Genomic DNA, 18,304 nt, shown 5'->3' with positions numbered 1-18,304 from the left:
AAAAGTGAAACACAGTATCAGAACAGATACTACACATTGCTTCTAAAGTATGAGAGGCTTTCAATAAGTTTTCTGACTTGTTTTTTTGCTGTTCTTGAAAATTCTGTATGTTATTGCTATACATCTTATGAGATGACTGACCAATTTTTATGATTTCAGGTTCAAATGAACAGCTACATCAAGAATTGGAATACACCCTACTAATGCCTAGTTGTCACAGCTAGTGAATTTCAAAAATACAATTTGGACATGAGGTCACTTTAGAAGAACGATATGCAATAAAATTCTGTTTTAAACTTTTAAAAAAATGCCATAGAAACGTATGGAATGCTTCTGACTGCTTTTGGACCATCTTGCATGAATCGAGCATCAGTTTTGGAGTGGCATAAGAGATTCAAGGAAGGCAAAGAGTCTGTGAGGGATGAGAGGTATAGGAGTAAGGAAGTCAGAATACCAGAGTTGATTGGCCAAATAAAGAATTTCATGAATTAGGACCATCGTGTGTCTGTAGAGACAATAAGTGCAGAGTTTGATGTCAGTGTGGGAACTGTACACACAATTATTCACGAGGAATTTAAGATGCAGACGATTAGGACAAAGTTTGTCCTAAGGGTGCTCAGAGACGATCAGAGCTATTTGACCAAGATGGGCGTCAAGACAATTCCTCACTCTCCCTATAGTCCAGGCCTTGCTCCCTTTGACTTTTGGTTATTCCCTAAGCTCAAGGAAAATCTTAGAGGCTGTTGTCATGAGACAATTGAGATGAAAGCTGTGATGAGGACCATTGATACACTCACAAGAGGAATTTCATGGAGCCTTCCAGAAGTTGTTGGAATGGTATAAGTGCATTGCGGCTGGCACTTTGTACTCTTGTATAATATATATATTTTTTTTTTGTTTGCTTTTGGAATCTTTTGAGAGACAACAACTATGGAAGGCAGTAATTACTGGGGATACAGTTTCATGACTCAGCATCCCTATCTTGTCACGATTAATCACCTGAAGAAGGCCGAAAGATTAGTTCGGCAAAACGTGGTGAGACAACAACTAGAGTGTGGAACGGTAAAATTGTCACCCTAGAAAAGATTACATGATTCCATTTCCTTTTGATGAAAACCAGTTTTCTTTTTTTGTTGATGACAATCTACTAGTTGGTCAGTTGCATACAAATCCCAAGAGCGATAAGAGTCTCCTATCATGTCTGAAAGTGAAACAGTGTTCAACAAGCGAGATCGGAGATGTGCCACTGTACAACTCATGCTCTCTACCAATCACAGCACCCTCAAAATGCAAATCTGGATGGTTCAATGCTTGAGGGCACAGCTCAACAAAGTTTCTGGCCATGGTTATGGTCGTTGGTGTGGTTTCAAGTCAGGCCCATATCATGCCACCTTACACCTTCGAAGCCGGCTTGAAACTCAACACCAAAGTGTACTTGGATGTGCTGAAGAGTGTGGTAGCAGGTCTTTCTGCTGGCCCCCAAGTCCAAAGAGACCCAGGCTTGGCTTCAGAAGGAGTATTATGACTTTGTACTCATTCCTCGACCTGAACCCACTGGACTACTTTATTTGGTCATACGTTAAGAACATTACCAAAAAAAACTCCCACAACACCAAACCCAGCCTGATCACTGCCATCTGCTGAGTATTCGCACCAGAGTTCCCACCAGCGCTTGTGAAAAAGGCATGCTTTTGGTTCCAAACCTCTTTCAAGGCAATGATTGAGGCTGAAGGTGGCCACATTGAATAGATGTCAGCTCTGCTACATAATCAAATTACTTGAATTGATTTTTTAATAAAGCTGTAGTGTTGTTTTCTTTAGGGCGACCAATTTATCGGTCCACCCTGTATGGAAGGCAGTAATTACTAAGGAGACGGTTACAAGACTCAACATTCTCGGCCTGTCACAGTGTTTTGATATTTTGTAAATAAACCGCATTCTTCTTGAGGTTACCTAGCGAATTTATTGCAAAGTTTCAAATTTTGTTTCGTTTATTTTACGCAAATAAAAAAAATTACATGTGTGCCTGTTATTATGATCTATAGAGTTTAGTTTTACTAAAAGTTTAAAAACAATAAAGATTTATCATCAATAAAAAACAATGGAAAATTAAGTTTTAAAAAAATATTAAAAAGAATCATTTTTGGAATCGGAAATTAGGACCAAATTTTTCTGATTCCGATACTGAGTCAAAAGTTCTGATTTTCTAATTTCTGATTCCAGTTGATTGTCCCAAATTCGATAAACTATCTAGATCCGAAGGGTATACTCTATTATATGTAAAAGTCAGAAACCACACAAGACTCTAATGTAGTTTCAAAACTTATCTTGTTATAGGGGTCTATTTCCATAAGTCTTGGAGCACTTTGCACCGTCATTCTATAAGCGTCTGGTGTGAATGCAAACCCTACAATATTATGTTACCAACTTCAGACAGAACAAGTACTACACTTTTATCTAAGACCAAAATAGTGTATTTTAGTAAGTTTCATGTTTGACCTAACAGTGACATTAGATGAAATTTAAAAACATTTTTTTTTTTCCTTTGCACCTTCGCTGATCCGATGATCCTGTCTTTTAAAAATAGTCTGAAGGGTGATATGATTTTTTTTTTCCCTTTGCAAAACTCAATCATGTTCTGCAAAGCCAAAAACAAAAACAATTTTGTTCTAAAACAAAATAATAACCAAACCAGGCACTATGAATACATATTTGAAGATATAAAGAACTTGAAGCATATAAATTTTTTTTTACATAGGAGTCACCACTTACCAAGGCCCAGAGGCCACTCAAGGATAAGGGTTAATGAGTGTGCAGTGGTCAATGGGATTATAGCGTAGTTTGTAAATTGGATTACTTAGGGGAACGGTTCATCAAAAACTTGTTTATGTTGGACTTGAAAATGATCAAATTGTAATCAGCTGGAAAGTAGGCAAACGGAAGAGAGTTCCACAGGCATGCAGTTCTAAGAAAGAAGCTTTGTTAATGGAATCTACGTTTAGGTTTAGGCACAGATAAAGAGTGGGGAAAATTATTGATAGTAGTTTTGGCTAGACGAGTGTTTTTCGTGAAAGTTTGGCAAGGGGGAACCATACATTGGAGTTCAGACGAGCACTTGCCATGAAAATAACGATAAAGCAGAGACATGCTCGCAATGTCTCTTCTGTAGAAAAGAGGTTGCAGGGAAGAGAAAAGGGCATCCCCTACTAAGCTACAAAATCTATGTAAAATTAAAATAGCCAGAGTTGGCATTAAATCACCCAAAAAGAGTTGATATGTCGTACAATGAAACAAGAAACGAATCCTTAATTGGGAATTTTATTTATATACTAACTTTCCCTCCACTAACCCTAACTCTAACCCAGTGTTTCTTGGGTTGCAGTGATGCGTTTTAGTTTTTAAGTTTTATTTGTCTGGACGTAGACAACTCCTACCACATTCTTGAATTTAAAATGAGTTATCTCCCTTGCTGATTGTTTTGGGTGATTATTTAAGACGCGTATTATTATATAGACTCTTGATGAAACGATGAAAGACTGCTTCGAAAATTATTCTACCGACATTCCATTACCAGTATCAGATCAAGGTCATTCATGTCAGAGAAAGTCTTGTGGTAGACATGATTCAGAAAATATAAAACATCTCTGACAATGGTTGGAATAATTCATGAACAACAACAACAAAAAAAAATTGATTGCACTCTTTGGTATTACTTGATTGGATGTTGTGATAAAGTCCTCCCCCTCCCCTTCATGATACAATTGTTATTATTTGTTTTTTATTTTTTACTCAGTGGTTTGTAAGACCATGGCGTTTGCTTTAGACTCGATGTCTACATGTGATACTCTGAACTAAAACAAGTAACATTTTTAAAATGTGTTCATGCATATATTTTGAGTCGCTGTCCGTTGGTCAGTGTTGTGGCCTTAAAAGCCCAAAATGAAATAACAAGGAGGTATTTAAGAAGGCATTTCTGTGCATATTTTACAAGTACCTCTGATGAACTCATAACACTTGTGCCCCCCCTGACATACATACTCCCGACTAACCTGAGAAGCAGCAAAATCCCACTCCTTCACTGTTGAGTTCTCTAGATTCCAGGAAGTTTCATACTTTCTTTCTGTGGATTGCTAGACTTTGGAATTTTCTCCCTGTTTCCTGCTTCTCTGGCTGTACTAACATGCGGAAGTTTAAATGTAATGTGAACAAGCATCTTGCAGCTTAACTCCCCACATAGTCCCTTGTAGACGCGATCCCAATTAATAGCCCCTTACGTTCAATCCAACATCCGGATTCGCCAACAAACGAGTTATTGACATCAATACTGCCATCAAAACATCCAAACACAGATGGGCAGGGCGCATAGCCAGATAAAATGACAACAGATAGTCCATCAGGACAACAGAATTGACACCTTGTGAACATAAGAGGCTAAAGGGAAGACCAAGAACGAGATGGAGGGGCGACCTGATACAACACATGGGTTTTTTTTGTTTTTTTTTTACACAGTGGTCACCACTTATCAAGGCCCGGAAGCCACTCAGGGATAAGGGTTATTGCAAGTACATTACGTTAGTGTGGAGATTTGATGAAGTGTTTACTTAAGGGGGCGGTTCATTAGGAATTTGTTAATGTTAGACTTGAAGACATCCAAGTTGTAGTAGGTGGGAAGCAGGCAGACGGAACAGAGTTCCACAGGCGTGCAGTTCTAAGAAAGAAGCTTTGTTCATGGAATCTACGTTTTGATTTAGGCACAGATATAGAGTGGGGGAAATTTTTCACAGTGGATTCAGCTAGACGGGTGTTTTTTGTGAAAGATTGGAGAGGGTTGACCAGAGATTGGAGTTCAGACGAGCACCTGCCATGGAAATAACGATAAAACAAGGGTAGGCTCGCAACGTCTCTTCTATGGGAGAGAGGTTGCAGGGTAGAGAAAAGGGCATCCCCCACTAAGCCACGAAGTCTATTTTGTAATCTGTCAAGGCAGGATAGGCTGTTTTTAGCAGCTCCTGCCCAGATGTGGCAACAGTATTCCATCCTTGGACGTACTTGGCTTTTATATAGATAGAGAATTGCATCAGTAGTGAGATATCTTCTAGAGCGGTAAAAGGATCCAACCATCTTTCCAGCGACCTTGGCAACAGACTTGATGTACGTGTTCCATTTCAGATCAGGAGTAAAGGTCAAACCCAGAAGCTTGTCAAAACATGGGGCCTCTCCCAGATGAGAGCCATCCATCCCAACTGATGCCAGATGGGAATCAGAGCGTTGATGATGTAAGGATAGGAGTTTGGTTTTGGGTGCATTAAAGGTAACCAGCCATGTCTTCCCCCACTGAACCACGCGCTCGAGATCAGAGGAGAGAGAATCAGAGAGAACTTTGTCATTTACAGCCTTTGATGTGTTGCCGTAGATGGTCGTGTCATCAGCATAGATGCCAACGAATGATTTAAGTATGTGTTTAAGGAGGTCATTGATGTAGATCAGGAAGAGAGTTGGGCCCAGGATTGACCCCTGAGGGACTCCAGCATGGCAGCCGATAGCTTGGGACGGAGTTAGATGGCTAAAGTCCAGGGAGGGGTTCTTCATTGAGTGATAAAACATTTATTGATTGATTGATACGTCCAAGTGGCAATATGCCTTGTTTGGGATGAAAAGGAGTTAAAAAAAAAAAAAAAAAAGAAAGAAAAGCTTTTTACTGCATTCTCTCTCTCACAGACGTGATGTTATTAGTCTCAGTCTCCTCTATAAATACTATTATTATGGCTAGTGTTGTTCAGAATTGTTTGATTTAATCTCTGCTTCCTTTGTTCCAGCTCGTTTGACTCGTTTATCTAGTGGTCTTCATTGATTGTTCAGATACTTTGTTATAAGTAATTATATTCTTAGTATTGAACCTTCAACCCCTGAAGCCATTATTACATTTTTTTATGGAAATCGCTCCAGACAAGGTATAAAACTACTTGATGTAAGGAACTAAAAATAAAATATCACTTCAAGATCAAACAGATGTTCGTTGGTTGTTTTTGTTTTATGACATATCAACCCTTTTCAGGTTATTTAATGCCGAATCCAGTGATTTTGAAGAAAAAAGTTTTAATAGAATATATTTGTTTTTTTTTGTTTTTGTTTTTTTAAAGTCTGTTTCTATTTAACCTATAGTTGGGACCCTAACAGGTACTACCACTCCGGATCAGAGTGGACCTGGGAGCAATGGCAATTAAAGGATGGCTCCACACTCCCCAAAGCCCGCAAGATGGGGCCTCACCATCGGATATAATTTAAGGTCATATCCAGGACCTTCAAAAAGAACCAACAGTATATTTTATATGGATAGATTTGAAACCAAAAAGCAGACCCCCCCCCCCGAATCGGAAATATCGCTCATGGAATGTGAGGACTAAAGGACAAAATAAAGGAAGTGAGTTATGAGGTTGCCGAAAGTAAACCCAAAGCCAATTTTATACTCTTCATAATTTAGCACTTATGTCTGTTATGCCACAGGTTCTTCCGAGTGACAGCAGAGATGGCCTCTTAAAAGACTTTGTTATCTGAAGGCGACTTCTCGTGGTGACACATGTCATTGGTTCGAAGCTGAAGCCTAACCTTTTAATGCAAACTATTGTGAATACGTCCTTGTGAGGGGAAGAAATATTGTTCTTATTGGTTTGACAGGTATTTTAGAGGGCGAACCCAAGTTTTGTTCAACAGACGCTAACGACATTGTATTTCTTTCGTCAGATGGTCATTTTGGTCTAGTCACATGATTATTGCTCTGGTTTGCTAGGTTTTTATCTGTTATTGTACTAAATGTGCGTTAATTAACATTTCGATCCAGCCTTATCAACATGGCTTATAGCTCGACTCATAACACGGAGACCAGCCAACACCCTTACCATTTAAGCCTCAAGGTTTTAGACAGAATATAAAAAGAAAAAAATGAATACCCGCTGTATTAACAAGAAAGGTTCTATTTGAAGGCTGTGAAACTTTTGAAATATTGTTTTTTTTTCTATGCGCTGATGAAGCCCAAGTTGAGCAAAATATATGATGACCGGTTATATTCTTATGTCAACAACAGATGCTGAAACAATTGTAAGCAAAATGAGTAAATACTCGTGTGTATATTCCTTTTAACATGGTATCTTTAAAGAATATTTATTGCTCTAGTATTGCACTATTGAGCTATCTAAATGATAACTTTGTTTTTTTTTTATATGTAATCACTAGGGCATAATCGCATTGACACACCGGTTCTCGTCAGATCACCAAAGTTAAGCAACGTTAAACCTGGTTAGTATCAGATGGGTGACCATTTGAGAATTCTAGGCGCTGTATATGCTCTCCGCTTATCTCGGCATTTGTTTCTAGCCATCCTGTACTTCACTTGCCACTGGTATTTAACAATGTCGTCTCTGGAGAGATGTGGTTGGATGTTGCGCACCTCCTGCCACAAAAAATTCACGTGCAAGCAACCCTTTGTGGGTATCCATAGTCTGTCCAAGATGGAAGGAGCCTGTACTAGGGCTAGGACAACAGCATATTCTTTCATTGTTTTGACTCTCGAGTGTGTATCCATTGATATCTTATATGCTTTTATATAGAGTGACATGGTTCTCAGTTGATTAACTTTGTCTGTGTCGGATATATACTTCAGAGTCAAAACAATGAAAAGAATATTCTGTTGTCATAGCCCTGATAATCACAACCCCAAGTAGTTAAATTACATATAAACAAACTATATATATATATATATATTTGAACTTATAAACTATATATAGTTTATAAGTTCAAATTGCAATTAAGAAATTGCAATTTGAACTTATAAACTCTATTTTTATTTGCTCTATCAAGTATATTAAGCAATTTTATTTGGCTGGGATTGAGTTATATGAATATTTCCTTCCGATATTCGATAAAACTTGAAACCACTAAAACTAGAAACTAATTGATTTCAATATCTCAAGGTGTGTGTATATATATATATATATATATATATATATAATGTGTGTGTGTGTGTGTGTTATGTGAAACTTTGTAAATAAATAAACAAATCAAATACTGTAAAAAGCATTTGAGGAGATCGTTTGAGAGTACCGATCCCATCGGGCATAGTTTAGAGATGTCAACTATCAACTAGATGGTTGTCTGTTTGATCCATGACTGTATGCGTGCTAGTCTAACCACACTTGAGAGCTGTGATACAGCGAAACTGTCTGTGGATAACTAAATCTCTATATATAACTAAAATATTTTTTAAAATAAATATTAACAAGTTTTATACCGACAGACACTTGTTTTATGCTTCTGCAATCATCAGTGTAGGAAGTGCTGTTAAGCTCCCTACATATTGCCCTCATAGATATAGTAGCCCTTTATGTTATGCTTTGTTTGGCGGTGAATAAGAGTAAAAAAACAAACCTTTATATGTATGTTTTTGTTTATTATCAAAAGATATTGCCTGCACTTAGGATTGAACCTTTAACCTCTGGACTCCTGATGCAATTCTCTACCTCTATAAAAGCCAGGTATGACCAACGATGGAGTACTGTTGCCAGATCTGGGCAGGAGCTGCTGGAAGCAGCTTATCCTGCCTTGACATAGTTCAAAATATACTTTGTAACTTAGCGGAGGATGCCCTTTGCTCTTTCCTGCAATCTCTTTCCCACAGAAGAGACGTTGAAAGTCTATCCCTGCTTTATCGTTATTTTCATGGCAAGTGCTCATCTGAGCTGCAATCTATGCCCCCCCCCTCGCCAAACTTCCACGATAAACACTTATCTGGACAAAACCACTATCAATAATTTCCCACACTCCTTGTCTGTGCCTAAATGTAGATTCCACGAACAAAGCTTCTTTCTTAAAACTGCACGCCTGTTGAACTCTCTTCTGGTTGCCTGCTTTCCAGCTGACTACAATCTGATTGTCTTCAAGTCCGACGTAAACAAGTTCTTGATGAACCGTCCCCCTGAGTAATCCAATTTACAAAATTCCCACTACTTATGTTTACTATGCTATAATCACATTGACTAATGTACACCCATTAATCCTTATCCTCGAGTGGCACCCAAGCCTTGATAAGTGGTGATTCCTGTGTATAAAAAAAAGTGTAACTTGCTACTGAATTTTACTAAGTACTTTATCCACTATCCAGTGCAGTTGACACTCAAAATAGAATTATGAATTCCTTAAGACTTATTGTTATATAGTGAAGTTTGAGTGTGTGTACGTGTCACTGTTCTCTATGCAGTGGCTCTCCACTATTTGTTTTTTTTACAAGGAAGTCACCACTTGTCAAGGCCCAGAGGCTACTCGGGGATAAGAGTTATTGCGTGTACAGTAATCAATGGGATAATATCATAGTAAATGCTAGTAAAGGAGGTCTGATAAAGTGTCTTACTTAAGGGAGCGGTTCATCAGGAACTTGTTTATGTTGGACTTGAAGACATCCAAGTTGTAGTCAGGTGGGAAACAGGCAAACGGAAGAGAGTTCCACAGGCATGCACTTCTAAGAAAGAAGCTTTGTTCATGGAATCTACGTTTTGATTTAGGCACAGATACTTCGCAGAAGAATGGAAAGTGAGAATCTTTTGCTTGTGGTTAATTTTAATCTACAATGTGAAGACACATCATCTCCCCCACTTGGGAGGGAGACAACCGTTAACCCAACTGCTCTTCTCTACATGCAAATTCCAACTCCGACTCTATGTCCAGCTAACCTGATCACCTAGTAACAACCACGTCCTTCCGGTCAGCTATTTTTAGAACTTCCGGTGAAACTTGTCCCTTTTATACCTTAATAATGTTTTGACAACTTTTATCAAAACATAGCTTCACATATCTCTTGTTTACCTTGCCAGTTAGATAGATAGCTAGATCGAGATAGATAGATAGATAGATCGACAGATAGATAAATAACATAATTTCCCCTGTTCCCAATTACATAAGATTATTACCCAGTCATGGCTGACGGAATAAGAGCAACCTGCCCCCATGGGTTTAATAAAGGGTTCTGTTCTTCATGCTAAGATCTCTGGTTCACTCCACCCTGTTGAGGTAATACCTGTGGAGTGGAATAAAATATATATAAAATAACAATCATCGTCTTCTGTTCGTTTGGCATGCGTTTGTCTTTGGTTGGCAGAATCAGCTCTCAAGATGATCGATGAAGAGTCCTCCACAACTAAGCAGAGCCAGGTATGTCTTCGCGTCATGTATTATTGTATGTATTTGTGTTATATGTAATTCAGACATCCACACACTAAAAGACATTTAACTAGACGGTCACGACCCTGATAAATACGGCTTGATAAGCTGATAAAAGAAATCACACACATTTCTTTCATAAATAGATAAGAGATTATATAGGAACGGTAAAAAGAACCGCCTCTCTTTACATAGGAACACATACCATTTTTTGTAACAGAAGGAAAATCGGAGTTGTCAGCTAAAATGCTATTTGGGTCTGACTTTGAAAGCCTAACGACATAACTTTATATGTTATTTTTTTTTTGTTATTAAAAATGAAGTTGGGGATATTGATTAAAGTAAGACGTGTCCGAAGAGGCTTAATAAATCAATGCGATTACGGATTCAGTTTGGTCCATTTCTTTAATTGATATCAAATGTTTTTTGTTCTTGTAAATGACTAAATATTGCAAACTGTATCCAACTGGGAATGACTTGTGCAGTTTTTTTTGTTTGTTTTTTTTACGTGGTGTTTTTTTGCTGTAAAGCTAATAAAAGAATTCTTAATGCTAATTAAATTCTGTGAACGAAATAGATAACATCGTTGGAATATTTGGAATACTTACTTTGTTTAAAATAACTTTCACTTTTCAGAACAAGTGTTTTACTTTCTGCTATGCTTTTGAACATAATTCTCCTCTGGGTCATTATAAGCACAACAGATTGATTATGCAGTGGCCAACACTGGTTGGAGGCAAATATGCTACCCGCATCTTAATAAGTAGTGTCACCAAGCTTTCATTTATTTTTCACTAGCAGTTCAGCCCGGCTTTGCTCAGGCCCTATGTAGTGTTCATAACTTTATGTGCATATGTATATACATATATTACCAAGTTTGACTCATGTCCAGGTAACCTACATCTAAAATTTCAAGTGTTTAGACCCGAAATTGTCAGAGGAGTTTGGTAGAGTCTGCAAAGGTCAACTTTATTATTTTCAGTCAAAAACCAATTAAAAAGCTTGTAAAATTTTAAATGTTTAGACCAAAAATTGACTAAGTAATTTGATAGAGATCGCAGAGGTCAAATTTTTAAAAAATTTGACCCCAATTTTGACCCCCTTAACACTTATTGTTTTGGGCTCAAATCGAATTAAAACGTTTGATCCATGTCCAAGTAACCTCCATCTAAAATTTCAAGTGTTTAGACCGAAAATTGGCGAAGGTGTTTGGGAGAGTTTTGAAAGATCAAATCGTTGAACTTTTTGACCCCTTAACAGCCAAATTTCTGGCTGAAAACCGATTAAAGATTTTCCCCAAATCTCAATACGCCTTATATCAAATCTCGAGTCTGTAGACTGAAAATTGACAGAGTAGTTTGGTAGGGAAATGTACACACACAGACACACTTTTATAGATGTATACACACACGCACACTTTTATAGATATATAGATAAATAAAAGGACAAAAGCATCCTGCTTCATAGCTCATCATTCAAACTCTATAGCTTAACATTAACAGGCAACATGAATTGGAACAAATACATTGAGGACATTGCCAAGGCTGCTGCAAAGAAGGTGGTCTTTTTCTACCATGCTAGAAAATTAATCTCACTTGAGAGCATCCTATATCTCTACAAAGCAATTATTTGCATATGCATGGAGTATTGTTGCCGCATCATGGCTGATAGGCTCTCCCTCTCAGACACGGTCCAAAAAAAGATTATCAAATCTAATAGGTCTTGCAAAGCTCCAACCTCTGTCTCATCAGCACAACGTTGCATCCCTGTGCCTGCTTTACAAGTACTTTAATGGAATTTCCTTGGAGGAACTCATAGCACTTGTGTCCCCTTGACACAAGTACTCCCAATCAACTCAACAAGCAGCAAAATCTCACCCCTTCACTGTTGAGTCCCTGAAATGCTGGAAAGTCTGCTACTCTAATAGTTTCCTCACTCGTATTACCAGACTTTGGACTTCCTGCCCTGTTGGCGGGGCATTAGAATACGCCGACTGCCCCCCTGCAGAGGGTAAAAGTCCCTCGATGGGGGTCCTGGATATGACCTTAAACTATATCCAGTGGTGAGGCCCCAGCTTGTGGGCTTTGTGGAGTGTGGAGCCACCCTTTAATTGCCATTGCTCCCAGGTCCACTCTGACCCGGAGTGGTAGTACCTGTTAGGGTCCCAACTATGGGTTAAATAGAAACCGACGTGAAAACAACAAATATATTCTATTAAAAAAATTTTTTCTTCAAAATCTTTGAATTCGGCATTAAATTACCCGAAAAGGGTTGATATGCCGTAAAACAAAAACAACCAACCAACCATCCTGCCCTGTTTCCTGCTTCCCTGACTGTACTGACGTAAAGAAGTTTAAATGTAATGTGAACAGACATCTTGCACCTCAATTTGCCATAATTCCTTGTTAGACATGATTCCAAATAATTCTTGTTTAGGATGAAAGAGTTTTCTTTTCTTTTTTTTTTTTTCTTTTTTTTATTTATTTCTTTTTTTTTTTTAAAGACGTTTTCTTTTTATTATCATCTGTTTAACATATTGGCATGCATTGGACAGCTTCAAGAAATTGACTTCCTAACTAACCCATCTTCGGCCAGTTCTTTATGTATCCCTCTTTTCTCGTTATAAGTTCAATTTTTTTTTTCACTTCTCCCATGTTTTCTTTGTTCAACCCCTGAGAACTGGACCGACTTCCTTAACCGTTCTACACCTATTAACCCGAGAACTTTCATCTATTCTTTCATTGTGACCAGACTATCAAAGTCTCCTGTTCTGCACACATCTCCCTATACTTTTTGTAAAGAGGACAGGAAATTCACAAAAGAAAAATTAACAAATATAAAATTATTCTTCTTGCCAAGTCAATACAATGCTAAATAAAAACTTTGCAAAGTACAAGAGTTCGAAATGTCCGAGAAATCTTCTGATGAAATAAAAATGTTTTGCCGCTAAGGAAAACACGTTTCAGCTAGAAGGGGGATTTCAAGCAGATGCAATAAGCCATCATCGTAGCTTTTGCGCTCGACAATTTTATTGCATTTGACAAACTTGTCTCTTGTCGTTTGTGCCTCAGAGAAACTGTGGATGAATACGTGGGTGACCTACAGGACCTAGCACGTCTAATAAAAAAAACAAAAAACCCTCTGTCTCAGTTGTGCTTTCAATGTCAGGACTACTTGGTTCCATTAAACAACAGTTGGGTGGATCCTCAAGGATGGAGCACATGACCTTGAAGCAGACTCTTGCTAGGGCTCAAGCACTCTCCATAGACAGTAGACATAGAGGTAGATGAGCTTGTTGCTGCAGTGGTCGGATGATGCAGAATTTTTTGTGTGCCTGTGGACTCACCTTTAACCCTTAGTCAGCAGGATGCAGTTGCAGTGCAGTGTCACAAGTGTGGAGGTCCCAATCACTTTGCCAGAGATTGTCATTTAGTCCTGTGCTGAAATCCGCACATAGGCATACTTTGCCGTTAGCCTTCTTCACAATGACAATAGGTGCTGCCCAGGATGAGTAATTTTTAGGTCGAATTACTCCTTCTTGTTGTAGGCAATCCAATTCTTTTTCTACTGTATCTAAATCTGCGTATGGTATTGGATACTTTGGTTTGAAGGTTGGTTTTGCATCTGTCTTTAGTTTTAAAGTTGCTTTAATTTTAGAAGAACATCAGAGACCTTCTTGAAAAATATTGCTGAACTTTGGTTTAAATATATTTTTAAAATGTGTTTCAGCATCTGCTGCAGCATTAATATTAAAAGAATTGAAACTTGAATTTAGTGGAACATTGAAATGATCAAATTCTTCAATAAAATCCAAACCAAAAAGATTCAGGTTTGATGAATCAGAAATATAGCAAACACCTGCAATTTTTTTTTTCCTTAAAAATAGACATTGCATGTTAACTTACCAGTTGTATCTTGTTTCCCGATGCACCACAAGCAACATGAGTTGTGTTCTTAAGAGTTGGTTTTCCCAACAATTCACATGTTGGACGTGAAATTAAAGTGATATCCAAAGTGGCATGGAACTGAAAGTTCACTGGCTTGTTGTTAATCTTAACAAATATATATTTCTCCGAGCTACAAAATTTACAATGAAAGTGGCAAAAATTGAATTCGATGTGGTTTTCTGAAAACGTCCTGGCATTTTTCTGTGATTTTTATCTCTTGGCTGTGCAGTATTCATTTCTGGAACCGTTGTGGTTATTTTTTACCACAAAATCCGTTCTTATGGCCACAACGTGAACATGCGTGCCTTTTAAATGGATAAAAACGAGCATAGTGCACTTCTCCACATGACCAACAACGTGTTGGAGGCTTGTTTCTATTTCCAGTCTCGGATTTCTCTACCAATTTGATGTTGTTTGAAACCGGTGGGCTTTGTTGTTGCAGCATTATCATGTCTCGTTTTAGATTTATTAGTTGTTGACATTGTGTTGTCAGAATTTGTACTGTCATTTCTTTATCTTTGTCAACCATAGACAGTAGACGTGTGCGAATGTCTGCATCTTCTGGAGATTATAACTCTACGATGAAAATGAGGCATTTGAATTGATCCTCTGTCTGCGATTTCAGCTTAAAATTTTTGCATTGTAGATTAACAATTCCAGCATATTTGACAAAATCGTCTGTAGCATTTTTCTTTAATTTCAAACAATTGTAACTGATATCATATAAAGATGCTGACTCACCAAAAATGTCCGATAACTGTGCTATCGTTTCATCAAATGTGAAATCTGTTTTTTCTTTTTCGGGAGGATGAAGTTTGAATATCTTTCATGTGCTGTTGTGCTTAGCTTGCGAAGTAGTAAACATACTATCCATGCATTAGGTGTATCAGAATTTTTGTAGGAATTTTTGACACCCCTAACACGAAACTGCGAATAACATAAAAAACTCGTAATTTCTCTTTTAAAAGTGGGTTGTTTATTTTCTTTATAGATTATACTTCCAAAATAAACTATTAAAGTTGTATAAAAAGTAATAGAAATATTATTTTTTTCATTTTTTAAAAAACAGTAATGAAATTAATTGAATTTTACGAGTTCAGTATTTTTCAATTTTTAAACTTTAAAAATCTATCAAAATTTTTCTATTGATTCTATTTTTACGATATTTTCAGGGTCAATGTGAAATTTTATGCTCTTTCCAATAAACTGAATATAATATTTTAGACAAACGTTTTTTTTTTTTAAATTCAAGCCCCCCCCCATTTTGAAATGTCTATTAAAAAGTAAATAATTAATTTACTCACCAAAGTTTTATATATCACAAATTTAAGATAAAAGATCAATAAATAATATATTCAAATTTACAACAAAAAAAAAGAAGTGTTTTTTTAGAAATTTACCTGTAAAGTCCGAAGTTTAAAACCTTTTTTTTTTTTAAATGATCCTTGCTCCTTTAATTGAAAAAAAAATTATGGTTTGAATTACATTTTTCGAGTAGTTATAAGCTTGGAAAGACAAGGGGTCAAATTATTCAATATTTTTCACAAATTTTCTGACACACCTATCCATACATCGTTCATGGATACAAACTCGTGTTGAAACATATCCTTCCATTGTCTATACCAAGCAGTAAAAGTTTGTCTTGTATCTGGATTGAATGAAATATCCGTTATTGTGCTTGCTATCGTGTCCAGAGATATTGACTTTGGTGTTTCCATTAATTGTTTGTGCAATTTTGCCGTCAAAGTTTCAATTAAACTGTTTTGAGCTTTTAAAAATTCTTCTTGCTGGTTTTGCAAATTTTTTTCTAATAAATTTGGATCCATGACCTAAACAATTCTGACTTTTTTTTTTTGTTCTTTTGTTTGTGCACAATTTTTTTTTTTTCGTTTGTTCTAAAAAAAAAATGGTTTTTCTGTTTTTTTTTTTTTTCGTGTGTTCACAAAAAAATTGTGGAAAAGATTTTTTTTCGTTTGTGCTGAAAAGACTTCAAGGCAGTTTTTTTTTTTTTTAATTATCACCATGTGGGTTTTTGTTTTTGAGATTTGGTATTTAATCTCATCTCATCGCCAAATTTTGTTGCGTTCGGAGAAATGGGCTGTCAGAATTATTGGATAACATAGAACAAGTAGGCAAGCTCATTGCATTTTTAAACACAATTTATTCATGGCAGAACACTTAAATTATTTACAGAACAATATTCAATGTCAAGCTGTCATCTTGTCCTCGGTTCCCCCTGGAACTCCCTTGTCTTTTTAAAGGTCTATAAAGAGCGATAACTCGTCTTTTCTTTATTTAGAATTATTCCCCCTAACCATGAAAACCTAAAACATATAACAGATATACAAACAACTGAGGACCGTTTCTAAATGAATATTCCCTAGAAACTTTCTCCAAAGTAGGAAGCTGGCTTAATCTGCTGAGGGTAAACTTACTTAGTTTCATTATTTTTTTTTCATTTCGAACTTTGTTTTCAACATTCATTTGTTTTAACGATTCAAAGTTACAGGTTAATCCATATCGTGATTTTAGGTATGTCTTGGGTCAGGTCTTTATTTAGCTTTCAAATCCATCTACTTCACTTCCCCTGCCTACTATCTCAGCTGTTTTAAATTTACTAATCTAAGATCTCTCAATAATTTTTTTCAATGTGACCATACCATCAAAGTCTCCTGTTCTGTATACATCTCTTATACTTTCCTAATTTTATCCCTTTTTGAGGTCATCAGATTTAAGCTTGTTTTTAAGACTCACATTACACATCCATTGTATCATTTTCATATCATTTCTCTCCATGCAACGCTCTCTGCTCTGATTTTTTTCTTTTTTGACAGAGTATTCGTTGCTTCTATACTTTTATTACCGATCCAGAGTACGTCTAACTCCTGATGCAATCCTCTAAAAGTCTGATACTCTTGTTTGAAAGTTGATTTCAATACAGTTGTGTTCTTTACCGCCTATGATTTTTTTCTCCAACCCCACTTCCCGTTCCCTCTACAGCCCTTTTTGGTGCACCTGGCATAGTCACATTTGGATAAGAACGGCCAGAGTCTGCGTTACTCACGCGTGAACGTCAAACACAAAAATATGCGTCTCCATTTTGAACTTTTTTTTGTTAAGCGACCGAACTGTAGGAAGGATGCATGCACACACTCTAGTCAGGTAAATCATGATTTTCATTTATAGTCAGTTAATGTATTTCCTAATTTCTGGCATAGTGCTACCGGAAGTAGTGACAAGGCAAATCAGTTCCTTCACTTTTATTGCCGATGTAAAAAAAAAAAAAAAAAAAAAAAAAAAAAAAAAAAATTCAAAGGGATTTACAGTTTTGTTTTTATTTGCATATTTTAAACGCGAAAAAATTATTTAATTTATTATTAATTTTATTGTCTTTATTTACTTATGCATGCGCAGAATTTTTCCAACTGGAAGCTGTAAACTGGATGGACGGTTTCAACTCTCAAGCAAGACGATTTGAGTTTTATAATATAATCCAATAGAACCCCAATATAAGACATTAATCCGTTCCAGGGTTGGGATCGCAAGGTGAAATCGCCGTATGGTGGGGGTCTAAACAAAAATTTATACCGTACATATTAAAAATTAGTAACAAAATACAGTATATAATACACATGTATATAATCAAATAACATTATAAATAATAGGGGCCAGAAAAACATTGTATTCCACATCATAACCTGAAAAAAACGTATCCTGTGGCCACTGTATCCCAGGGTTTCACTATAGATGGATTCATCATAAAGTCACAAAATCCAAACCAAACTCCATGAATACATATTTGAAGATATAAAGAACTTTGAAGCATAAAAACTTTATCCAGCATTAAATAACCCCAAAGGAGTTGATATACCATGAAAATCAGACAAATTATATATGAGTAACTGTAAAGTTGAAATATAAATTTGTTCTGGGTAGATCCTGATAATGCATATAAATTTAAACAATGCACAGAGTTTGAATGCCTACTACACACTAATGTCGAGACGATTAATCGGAATCTTCGTTTTTCTGAAACTTATTGCTAACGTGTTAAATATATTGCCACCCGGACTTAAGGTCGTGCGCGTTTGGTGTGTTCAGAGTATCAGAGCGGTAATTCCAGTAACCAGTTAGTGTCTGGTAACATTTTG

General features: G+C 36.7%; 1 protein-coding gene across 11 annotated transcripts in view; it reads left to right on the top strand.

Moving 5' to 3' along the window:
• LOC145265500 (ankyrin repeat and sterile alpha motif domain-containing protein 1B-like) overlaps positions 1 to 18,304 on the top strand; it is a 903,976-nt gene that overhangs the window by 146,603 nt on the left and 739,069 nt on the right. The gene's annotated exons all lie outside the window — the stretch shown is intronic.

The sequence above is a fragment of the Euprymna scolopes genome, chromosome 40 (assembly GCF_053919585.1).
Source record: "Euprymna scolopes isolate OS-2025 chromosome 40, ASM5391958v1, whole genome shotgun sequence".
Classification (NCBI taxonomy): domain Eukaryota; kingdom Metazoa; phylum Mollusca; class Cephalopoda; order Sepiida; family Sepiolidae; genus Euprymna; species Euprymna scolopes.
This window is presented reverse-complemented; position numbering and strand designations above follow the sequence as displayed.